Raw genomic sequence first — 13,076 nt, forward strand, 5'->3', positions numbered from 1 at the left:
TGCGGGATCTTAGCTGCTGTGTGGACTCCTCTCTAGGTGTGGGGCAAGGGCTTCTCATTGTAGTGGCTTCTCTTCTTGCAGAGCATGGGCTCTAAGGAACACAGGCTTCAGCAGCTGTGGCTTCTGGGCTCTGGAGCTTAGGCATGCCTAAGCTCTGGCTTAGGCATCGTAGCAATGGACCTACTTGCTCCACGGCACGTTTGATCCGGCCCAGGGATCCAACCTGTGTCCTCTGCAGGCAGATGCTTTACCACTGAGGGAAAGTGGGAGTGTTAGTTGTTCGGTCATGTCCGACTCTTTGCGACCCCATGGAATGTAGTCCTCCAGGCTCCTTGGTCCATGGAATTCTCCAGGCAAGAATACTGAAGTGGGGAGCCATTCTATTCTACAGCCTGCCAGGCTCCTTCGTCCATGGAATTCTCCAGGCAAGAATACTGGAGTGGGGAGCCATTCCTTTCTCCAGGGGATCTTCCCGTCCCAGGAATCAAACTTGGGCCTCCTGTATTGCAGGCGGATTCTTTATCATCTGAGCCACCGGGGTAGCCCCAGACAAAATATTTTTCCTCACAATATTCTTCCTGGAGTCCTGCTTCCTTCTGCTCCTTTAACCATCATTCTAGAGACCCCATTTGCCTCTCTTGTGGTTACATCTCCTATTTCCTAAGTCCTTTGAAATTTTTTTCTCCTTCTTTTGCTGCAGTGCAGCTCATCCCTAAGTAGCTTCCTGAGAAATGGTGCATAGAAGGTAACAATTTTAAGGTTTTATATTCTGAAAACGTCTTGATTTCTCACGTGTTTGGAAGGCTGCATATAGAATACTAGGTGGCAAATCAGTTTCCCTTAGAATTTGAAAGCATTGCTCTGTTATATCCTAAGTTCCAGTGGGACTGGTAAAATCTTCATGCCATCCATTCCGGTTCTTTTCTCTCTGGGAGCGCTGAGAATCCCCCTTTTGTCCTCATTGTTCTGAAAGTTCGTGATGAGTGCTGGTGTCAAGCACTCTTTTTCATTTGCTGTGATCTTTTAGTCTGAAAAGCATATCCTTCAGTTCACTATGTTGTCTGTCTTATCATATCTTCTTTTTTTCCTCTGTTCTTATTTTCTGCAAATCTTATTAGTAGATGTCAGACCTGAATTGGTTCTCCAATCTCTTCTTTCCTACTACCCATCTCTATCTTTTGTTCTGTTTTCTGGGGGTAATTTATCTCCCAGTTCCTCTGTTGAATTTTTTATGTTAAATTTGATCTCAAAATGTTAATCTCCAAGAGCCTTTTAATGTTTTCAATAACTCGTTCAACAAATATTTCTGGAGAATCGAGCACTCTTCTAGGTGACAGGGATCTAACAGTGAAGAAAGACAAAAACCGCTGTTCCTTTGGGTCTGTTTATACTCTACTTCTTTGAAAAACAACAGCAACCCTATTGAGGTGTAGTTTACATGAAGTAAAAGGAACCTATTTAAGTGTGATAAAATTTGGTAAAATTTGTCAAGTTAATACACCCATGTGTAACCACCACCACAATCAGGATATAGAAAATTCTCACCACACCAGAAAGTTCCCTTGAGTCCCTTTGCTCTTGGTCATCCCTTTATCCTGGTCTCAAGCATCCACCAATCTGCTTTATGACAATACAGATTAGGCTGACCTCTTCTTGAGTTTCATATAAATGGAATTTTAAATGTTCACTCTTTGGCACCTGGCTTCTCTCAGGAAGAAAATGGTTCCAGGCTTTTATATCGCTGCTGTATCAGTTATTTTGTCTCAATGCTGGATAGCATTGCACTGCACCTCTCAGATTTCTATCCATTCACCTTGCAACCAACAGTGGGGTTGCTCCCAGTTTGAGATTAGGAAGAAAGTTGAAATAAACATTTGTACACAAGTCTTCGTACGGACATAGGTTTTTGTTTCTTTGGAATAAATATCTAGGAATGAAATTGCTGAATTGCAAACTTACATGTTGAAGTTTATAAGAAAATGCCAAACAGTTTTCCAAAGTGGTTGTACTATTTTAGAGTTCCACCAACAGAGTTCCAATTATTCTACATTCTTTCCAGGAGTTGATATTTTTAGGCTTTTTCATTTCAATCATTTTAGAGGATGTATAGTAGTAACTTGTTGCATTTTAATTTGCATTTCCTTGGTGACTAATCTTCTCATGTGTTTGTTAGCTTTTTGGTGCTAAGAAACTTTGATGAAGGATCCATTCAAATCTTTAAAAAAAATTTTTTTAACTGAGTTTATATTCTTGCTCTTGATTTAAGAGTTTTTACACGTATTCAATACAGTCCTTTGTCACGTAAATGCATTGCAGATATTTTCTCCCAGCTTGCAGCTTAAATTTTTTTCTTAACAGTCTGTTTCAAAAAGTAAAAGTTTAATGGAGTCTAATTTATCCATTTTTCTCTATGATTTGTGTCTTTTGTGTCCTATGTAAGAAATTCTTACCATAGTCTTGAAGATTTTGTCCTGCTTTTCTTCTAGAAGGTCTATGAATTTAGCTTTTATGTTTGAGTCCATGATTCAATTCAGGTTAACTTGTGTGTGTGGAGAAGGATTAGGGTAAAGTACTTTCATTTTTCCATATGGATATTCACTTACTCCTGTGTCATTTTTTGAAAAGACAATCCATTGATCATTGAATTACATTGTCATCTTTGTAAAAAAAAAAAAAAACTGATTACAGATGTGGGTTTATTTCTGGATCCTCTATTCTGTTCTGTTGAGAATCAAGACATATTCTAGATTACTGTAGCTTTATGGATGAATGGACACAATATCCTCCATATACACTAAATCTTCTTTGTTTTCTTTTTCAATATAGTTTTGCTAATTCTAGGTCCTTTGCAATTCTATTTAAATTTTAGAATTAACTTGTCAATTTTTATCCAAAAGCAGCTTGCTGGAATTTTGTTTGGGATTGCTTTGAATCTATAGATTAATGTGAGGAGAATTGGTATTTTAATAATATTGAATTTTTATTCAATGAATATGGTGGATCTCTCCATTTCTTTAGGGGGTCTTTTAAATTTTTTCTTAGCAATATTTGCAGTTTTTATCAGACATGTGGTATTGAATTTATCCCTAAATATTTCATTTTTTTGATGCTATTGTAAAGGGTATTTTTAATTTTCAATTTCCATCTTTCAGTTTGTTTATCAGCCTTATATCTTGCATCCTTGCTACCCTCACTTATTGGTTCTAATCGTTTAGGATTTTCCTCATATACAGTAAATAAAAGCAGTTATACTGTATCTTTTCCTATCTGTATGCCTCCTATTTATTTTTCTGTGCCTGTTATACCTTGGTACTGGCAAAGACCTCCTAATATTGAATAGAAGTGATGGAAGTGGGCCTGTTTACCTTGATCTTGATTTTAAGGGAAAACACCTTTCATCTCTACCTATTTTTCTTAATAGCATCTGTTCTCATTTCATGCATCTTTCAAAGGTTCTTTGCCTTTACTTGAGGATATCAGTTATAGTGCTGGTTGGTTGTTGGTTTAGATTTTCGATGCTCTTTGCCTTGTTTTTGATTCTGCCAAGTTTTTTGTTTTTGTTTTGCTTGGCTGTTTTTGTTTGTTTCGCTTGTCTTTTTCATTTTATGGCTTTCTCAAATGGACTTACATCACTGTCTATTCATATTTGAAAGTGAGGTACTGCGGACTGCTGGTTAGTCCCCAAATCCTTTCTTCCCGGATACTTGGCTGCCCAGCTAAAGGATACATTTTCTAGCCTCTTCTGTGATTAGATGAGGTCATGCAGCCAAGTTTCACCAATAAACTGAAGTGGAATTTCTATGTGCTGCTTCTGCCTCATATGCTTACAACAAAATTGCTGCCCTGATTTTCCTCTGTTTTCCTTCCTGCAAGCTGGAACACAGATGGCCCGTGATTAAATGAAGACAATCTCTTAAGGGATGACAAACCAATGAAAGGAAACTGGGTCTGTGAATGACTTGTGGAACAAAGAGAAACTAAATTCTATCTTCTTTCAGTTCAGTTCAGTCGGTCAGTCGTGTCTGACTCTTTGCGACCCCATGAATCGCAGCACGCGGGTCTCCTTGGTATAGCAAATCAAACTCTGCTCTGATATTTCAGCTAATACAAGCACTGAAAAGCTGGCTGGAAGCTTCACTGGTGTGAACATCCAAGGGTGAGTTTCACTCCAAGGCAGTGGCTCTCCAGGTGTGGTCCAGATAACCTGGGGGTTCTTGAGGCCTTTTCAGAGGGTACTGGAAGTCAAAATTATTTTCATGACAATACTTAACTATTATTTACCTTTTTCACTCTCATTCTCTCCTGAGTGTCAGCAGAGTTTTCCAGAAACTACATGACCTGTGATAGCCTAACAGAATGAACGAAGAACCTCAGATTTGCAAAAATGTAAAATAATGCCACTCTTCTCACTAAATATTTTTACTTGAAAACTGCAGTTATTTTTCATAAAAATACAATAACACAGTTTATTGTTATTTTTAAATGAGTAAGTAAATATTCTTTAATTTTTTCATTTCAATCTTGAATATGTATAATCCATCTTTTTTAAAATTGAAGTATAGTTGCTTTACAATGTTGTGTTAGGTTCAGGTGTATAGCTCAGGGATTAACATATATCTGAAAAAGTATCTGTATATAAATAAGTAATATATATATTTTCCAGATGCTTTTCCCTTGTAGGTTATTACAAAATATTGAGTATAGTTCCCTGTGCTACACAGTAGGTGCTTGTTGGTTACCTATTTTATATATAGTAATATGTATATGTTAATCCCAAAACTCCTAATTTCTGGCCCGTCCATAATCCATTTTTAAAAGCTCATTGGAATACTTAATAACTCTGAAGAACACAGAAGTTCCTAAGATCAAAAAGTTTAAGAACCATTGCTCAAGGATGACCTGCCAGGGTTCTCTGAGTGGGGATTTCCAACTGTCAGGATCTGTGGGGTTTTCTCCTGCTTAGAAACTCTCAGAGACCTCTCACTGCACTTGGAACATTTTTAGAAAGCCTGCATCTGGGGCTTGCTTATTTCATCACTGTCATGGTGGGGAACTCTCCCAGTCCCATTCACTCACTATAGTTCGACCACACTGGGTTCCTTCAGGGCACCAAGGTCCAGCCTGCCTGGAGGTCTCTGCAGTATAGGGAAACAGCTCCGTCGTGGCACCCTGGCAACCTTACACGTCTCAACAGAGTCTATATCAGCAATGCTGGAACTTCAGCAAAATTTGTCTTGAAGAATGCCATGTGATCCTCCTATGACAAAAGAGAGGCTGGTGAGGAGCTGCTACAAAGCCATTTTTTACTCATTTCCTTATCTAAAGCTGTCAGGAGATGGTTTCTCCTAGCCTTTGGGTTCTAGTGAGGTCTGAGGCTTTCTGTCTCACCCACCCCACCACCCTGTTAGGCCATGGGCTCCTCAGCAACAGGGCATCCTAACCTCTGGCCCCATTTGTTTCTGTGATGTACTACTCAAAGGTCATTAGGAGTTAGCCTCTTTGGCTACTCTTCCTTTTAGTGTCCTATAAGTAATAAACTGTCTGAATCTAAACAGGGCTCCTTGTCTCTCTACCAGCCAGATCTCTCTGCCGTGCCTTTCCTTGGGCTGGACATGGTAATGTTATTCTCTCTTCCCATCCCACCCAACCTTTCACATCAAACTTCTTTACTTCTTGCTGTAAATGTTATTTCCTCATGGAGCCCTCCTTGACTAGCTCACTCAAAACAGACACACTGTATCAGACCCAGTTGGTCGCAGTTCCAACATCCATTCTCCCTTGCATCCTGTTCCTTGCTAACAAGCAGCCTCGTTTTGATTTCTTAGCCTATTAGGCTGTCACGTGGTTGAAGAGAGGCCAGCCCTCCCCAGTCCCAGAGGCTGACTTTTGGCTCATCAAATTCCAACACTGTAATGCTGTTCCTTTGCCAGTGACTGTTCTGTGAAGGGACAGATGACACAATTCGGCCCAACAGCACGTGGGTGGAAGTCTGGGTGCTCCTGAGAAGCTTTACCTCACTCATCTAAAGGGACCAAACACGTGGCATACCCTTTCCCTGCCTTCTGGCCTTTGGTTGTGTGAGAACATTAAACGTGAACCTTCTACAGTCATCTCTTGTCCTTGTGGGGACAAGCAGGAGGATGAAAGTCAATACCTGAAGATGGCAAAGCTGAAAGATGGAAACATTCTGAGTCACTGAGGGTCTGGTGAGCCACTAAAGTAACCAGCACCAGACCAGCTCTCCCCTGGCACTTGGTAGTTGATATATTTCTTTACTGTTTAAGTCAACTGAGCCCACTCTTCTGTTACTTGCAGTACTTCCTTACTGATTCATCATTGTCTTATTGTCTGTTTATTTCCTTCAGGAAGCTAGTCGAAATTCCATCATTTATTCCTTTGTGTACTTATCTTTTGCCTGAATACAACACTCTCCCTTCATTCCATAATGTAAATTCTATGAGGGCAGGGGCCTTCTCCGTCTTCTTCATCACTTATCTCCAGTGTCCAGTATGATACAAGAGGCCTCCAATAAACATGTGTCAGATGAATAAAGAAAGAGTTGTTTTTCTATGATTACTTGCTTTAGTTACCATCCTTCCCATTATGGCACTGATCCTGGAAGTAGAATCAACCTCTGTTTGGATATTAATTACAGATTGCACAGTCCCACAGCTTGGAATAGCACAGGCTATGGTTTAAGACATATCTGCCACTTGCCAGCCATGTGACTGTAACCTGGCTTCTCTGAATCTCCATTTCTTCAGCCTTGTCTAACTCAGTGAAACTATGAGCCATGCCGTGTAGGGCCACTCAAAATGGACGGGTGATGGTGGAGAGTTCTGACAAAATGTGGTCCACTGGAGAAGGGAATGGCAAATCACTTCAGTATTCTTGCCTTGAGGACCCCATGAACAGTATGAAAAGGCAAAAAGATAGGACACTGAAAGAGGAACTTCCCAGGTCAGTAGGTGCCCCATATGCTATGGAAGATCAGTGGAGAAATAACTCTAGAAAGAATGAAGAGATGGAGCCAAAGCAAAAACACCCAGCTGTAGATGTGACTGGTGATGGAAGTAAAGTCTGTGCTGTAAAGAGCAATATTGCATAGGAACCTGGAATGTTATGTCCTTGAATCAACGCAAATTGGAAGTGGTAAACAGGAGACGGCAAGAGTGAACATCAACATCTTAGGAATCAGCGAACTAAAATGGTCTGGAATGGGTGAATTTCATTCAGATGACCATTATATCTACTACTGTGGGCAAGAATCCCTTAGAAGAAATGGAGTAGCCATCATGGTCAATAAAAGAGTCTGAAATGCAGTTCAGTTCAGTTCAGTTCAGTCGCTCAGTCATGTCTGACTCTTTGTGACCCCATGAATCACAGCATGCCAGGCCTCCCTGTCCATCACCAACTCCCGGAGTTCACTCAAACTCATGTCCATCGAGTCGGTGATGCCATCCAGCCATCTCATCCTCTGTTGTCCCCTTCTCCTCCTGCCCCAAATCCCTCCCGGCATCAGGGTCTTTTCCAATAAGTCAACTCTTCGCATGAGGTGGCCAAAGTATTGGAATTTCAGCTTTAGCATCAGTCCTTCCAATGAACACCCAGGGCTGAACTCCTTTAGAATGGACTGGTTGCATCTCCTTGCTGTCCAAGGGACTCTCAAGAGTCTTCTCCAACACCACAGTTCAAAAGCATCAATTCTTCGGCACTCAGCTTTCTTCACAGTCCAACTCTCACATCCATACAGGACCACTGGAAAAACCATAGCCTTGACTAGACGGACCTATGTTGGCAAAGTAATATCTCTGCTTTTGAATATGCTATCTAGGTTGGTCATAACTTTCCTTCCAAGGAGTAAGCATCTTTTAATTCATGGCTGCAATCACCATCTGCAGTGATTCTGGAGCCCCCAAAAATAAAGTCTGACGCTGTTTCCACTGTTTCCCCATCTATTTCCCATGAAGTGGTGGGACCAACTGCCATGATCTTAGTTTTCTGAATGTTGAGCTTTAAGCCAACTTTTTCATCCTCCTCTTTCACTTTCATCAAGAGGCCTTTTAGTTCCTCTTCACTTTCTGCCATAAGGGTGGTGTCATCTGCATATCTGAGGTTATTGATATTTCTCCCGGCAATCTTGATTCCAGCTTGTTATTCTTCCAGCCCAGCATTTCTCATGATGTACTCTGCATAGAAGTTAAATAAGCAGGGTGACAATACGCAGCCTTTTCCTATTTGGAACCAGTCTGTTGTTCCATGTCCAGTTCTAACTGTTGCTTCCTGACCTGCATATAGGTTTCTCAAGAGGCAGGTCAGGTGATCTGGTATTCCCATCTCTTTCAGCAATCTCAAAAACAACAGAATGATCTCTGTTCATTTCCAACGCAAACCATTCAATATCACAGTAATCCAAGTCTATGCCCCAACCAGTAATGCTGAAGAAGCTGAAGTCGAACAGTTCTATGAAGACCTACAAGACCTTCTAGAACTAACACCCAAAAGAGATGTCCTTTTCATTATAGGGTATGGAATGCAAAAGTAGAAAGTCAAGAAATACCTGGAGTAACAGGCAAATTTGGCTTGGAGTACAGAATGAGGCAAGGCAAAGGCTAATAGAGTTTTGCCAAGAGAACATATTGGTCATAGCTAACACCCTCTTCCAACAACACAAGAAAAGACTCTACACATGGACATTACCAGATGGTCAATACTGAAATCAGATTGATTATATTCTTTGCAGCCAAAGATGGAGAAGCTCTATACAGTCAGCAAAAACAAGACTGAGAGCTGACTGTGGCGCAGATCATGAACTCCTTATTGCCAAATTCAGACTTGAATTGAAGAAGTGGGGAAAACCACTAGACCATTCAGGTATGACCTAAATCAAATCCCTTATGATTATACAGTGAAAGTGAGAAATAGATTCAAGGGATTAGATCTGATAGACAGAGTGCCTGAAGAACTATGGATGGAGGTTCATGACATTGTACAGGAGGCAGTGATCAAGACCATCCCCAAGAAAAAGGAATGCAAAAAGGCAAAATGGTTGTCTGAGGAGGCCTTACAAATAGCTGTGAAAAGAAGAGAAGTGAAAGGCAAAGGATAAAAGGAAAGATATACCCATTTGAATACAGAGTTCCAGAGAATAGCAAGGAGAAATAAGAAAGCCTTCCTCAGTGATCAATGCAAAGAAACAGAGGAAAACAATAGAATAGGAAAGACTAGAGACCTCTTCAAGAAAATTAGAGATACCAAGGGAACATTTCATGCAAAGATGGGCACAATGAAGGACAGAAATGGTATGGACTTAACAGAAGCAGAAGATATTTTTAAAAAGGTGGCAAGAATACACAGAACTATACAAAAAAGATCTTCACGACCCAGATAATCACGATGGTGTGATCACTCACCTAGAGCCAGATATCCTGAAATAGGAAGTCAAGTGGGCCTTAGGAAGCATCACTACAAACAAAGCTAGTGGAGGTGATGAAACTCCAGTTGAGCTATTTCAAATCCTGAAAGATGATGCTGTAAAAGTGCTGCACTCAATATGCCAGCAAATTTGGAAAACCTAGCAGTGGCCACAGGACTGGAAAAGGTCAGTTTTCATTCCAATCCCAAAGTAAGGTAATGCCAAAGAATGCTCAAACTATCACAATTGCACTCATCTCACACACTAGCAAAGTAATGCTCAAAATTCTACAAGCCAGGCTTCAACAGTATGTGAACCGTGAACTGCCAGATGTTCTGGCTGGATTTAGAAAAGGCAGAGGAACCACAGATCAAATTGCCAACATCCACTGGATCAAGAGAGTTCCAGAAAACATCTACTTCTGCTTCACTGATTATGCCAAAGCCTTTGACTGTGGATCACAACAAACTGTGGAAAATTCTGAATGGGAATACCAGACCACCTGACCTCCTCTTGAGAAAGCTGTATGCAGGTCAGGAAGGAACAGTTAGAACTGGACGTGAAACAACAGACTGGTTCCAAATAGGGAAAGGACTACGTCAAGGCTGTATATCGTCATCCTGCTTATTTAACTTATATGCAGGGTACCTCATGAGAAACTCTGGGCAGGAAGAATAACAAGCTGGAATCAAGATTGCTGGGAGAAATATCAATAACCTCAGATATACAGATGACACCACTCTTATGGAAGAAACTGAAGAAAAACTAAAGAGCCTCTTGATGAAAGTGAAAGAGGAGAGTGAAAATGTTGGCTTAAAAGTCAACATTCAGAAAACTATGATCATGGCATCTGGTCTCATCACTTTATGGCAAATAGGTGGGGAAACAGTGGAAACAGTGACAGATTTTATTATTTGGGCTTCAAAATCACTGCAGATGATGACTGAAGCCATGAAATTGAATAAAGCTTGTTCCTTGGAAGAAAAGTTATGACCAACCTAGACAGCATACTAAAAGGCATAGACATTACTTTGCCAACAAACATTCGTGTAGTCAAAACTATGGTTTTTCCAGTACTCATGTATGGATGTGAGAGTTGGACTATAAAGAAAGCTGAGTGCCAAAGAATTGATGCTTTTGAACTGTGGTGTTGCAGAAGACTCTTGAGAATCCCTTGGACAGCAAGGAGATCCAACCAGTCCATCCTAAAGGAAATCAGTCATGAATATTCATTGGAAGGACTGATGCTGACACTGAAACTCCAATACTTTGGCCACCTGATGCAAAGAACCAATTCATTTGCAAAGATCCTGATGCTGGGAAAGATTGAAGGTGGGAGAAGAAGGGGACAACAAAGGATGAGATGGTTGAATGGCATCACCCATTCAATGGACATTAGTCTGAGTAAACTCCAGGAGTTGGTGATGGGCAGGGAGGCCTGGTGTGCTACAGTCCATGGGGTGGCAAAGACTTGGACACCACTGAGCAACTGAACTGAACTGAATTGAAATAAGACTGTGTATTTATGAAGCAAGTGGTTCACAGTCAGTGTTCAAGATTATTTCTTCTTAACACCAACGTGCACACCTGGCTGGAAGAAGAGCTGAAGGGTAAATGCCTTGTGTAGCAATAAATTGGATCTACCCCTGAAGCTGGTGCCCCAAATCTGCTCTTCCCTAAATTTTTAAAATATTAATTTATTTTAATTAGAGGCTAATTACTTTACAACATTGTAGTGTTTGTTTGTTTGTTTTTTGCCAAACATTGACATGAATCAGCCGTGGATGTACATGTATCCCCCATCCTAAGCCTTCCTCCCCTCTCCCTCCCCATCCCATTCCTCTGGGTTGTCCCAGTGCACCGGCTATGAGTGCCCTGTTTCATGCGTTGAACTTGGACCGGTTGTCTATTTCACATACGGTAATATACATGTTTCAATGCTACTCTCTCAAATCATCCCACCCTCGCCCTCTCCCACAGAGTCCAAAAATCTGTTCTTTATATATGTGTCTCTTGCTGTCTCGCATATAGGGTCATCCTTACCATCTTTCTAAATTCCATATATATGCATTAATATACTATATTGGTGTTTTTCTTTCTGACTTACTTCGCTCTGTATAATAGGCTCCAGTTTCATTCACCTCATTAGAACTGATTCAAATGCATTCTTTTTAATAGCTGAGTAATATTCCACTGTGCATATGTACCACAGGTTTGTTGTCCATTCGTCTGCTGATGGACATCTAGGTTGCTTCCATGTCCTAGCTATCGTAAAGAGTGCTGCAATGAAAATTGGTGTACATGTGCCTCTTTCAGTTCTGGTTTCCTTGGTGTGTATGCCCAGCAGTGGGATTGCTGGGTCGTATGGCAATTCTATTTCCAGCTTTTTAAGGAATCTCCACACTGCCCCAATGCTGCTCTTCCTTAACTTTTGCCTCAGCCCAATTAAATTCTTCCCAGATAACCCCCTCAGTATGATTATCCTTTATCCTTCCCATCTCTCCACCTACAACCAGGCCAGTCCCACACAGTGCCCTCATGTCACATGAGCTTTCCTGTGACACAGGAAAAGCTTTCCCTTTGCTTCCCAGGACATAGAGGGGAAGTGGAAACAGGGCTTAGACCTGGAAGATGTGTGATCCAGTTCAGTCTGGCTCTGACTAGATGAGTGACCCCAAACAAGTGATTTAACCTCTGAACTTTGACTTTATCTGCAGAACATAAGGGGTTGTAATGATGCTCATGTGGGATGTTGTAGATACACAGACTTGAAAGTTATAAAACATACAAAAATTGTCGTTGTTGTTGTTGTTTCGTATTTTCAGCATTCCTGCTAGTGAGATGAGAATAGAAGCAGACAATACTAAGGCTATTCTTGCAGGATTCTGGAGCATCCTGCTTTGCGTTTCCTGGCCACAGTCTGCCTAGCCAGCCACGTCAATGCTCTTCATTATTCATTCATTCAATAAATACTTATTGAGTGCCCACTGTGTGCCAAGCACTGTTGTACATTCTGGGAACAGAACAACGAAGACAGTAGACTAAATATTCAGCTCTCATAGAGCTTGTATTCTGGTAGGCAGAGGAGAAGCCTGTGGGCCCTGAGGGTAAATACCTACCACCTGCAGAGTGCTGCCCATGCATATCTCTGGCCCTTTGTTACCCCACTGGTGCCAAGCGGGGACAAAAAAGAGAGACAGAGAGGAGAGGAATGCAGGAAAAAGAAGTTGAAAGAATCCAATCATACTAGAATCCAGAAACGGGCCTGGTTTCGTTAAAATTAAGTGTCCATACACCACTTAGCTACCTCAGTTAAGAATGCAAAACAACAAATCTAATTATGAGGAAACATTAGAGAAACCCAATACCAGAACATTCTTTTTTTCTATTTTAATATAACAAAAGGCAAGGAAGCCTGAGGACAAACTAAGAAGACTAAAGAGACAGGAAAAATAAATACAGTACCAAATCTTGACTGCCTTCTATATTGGAGGCTGAGAGGAGAAGACTGCTATAAAGTTCATTACTGGGTCAATCGAAAAAATGGAATGTAGAAGGTATATTAAATTTATTCAAGTTATGTAATAGGATATCCTTATTCTGTGAAAATACAAAGAGAGAGAAAAAAGGAGGCAGAGAGAGAGGAGGGAACAAATGATAA

Source organism: Ovis canadensis, chromosome 11, assembly GCF_042477335.2.
Source record: "Ovis canadensis isolate MfBH-ARS-UI-01 breed Bighorn chromosome 11, ARS-UI_OviCan_v2, whole genome shotgun sequence".
In the NCBI taxonomy this organism is placed as follows: Eukaryota; Metazoa; Chordata; class Mammalia; order Artiodactyla; family Bovidae; genus Ovis; species Ovis canadensis.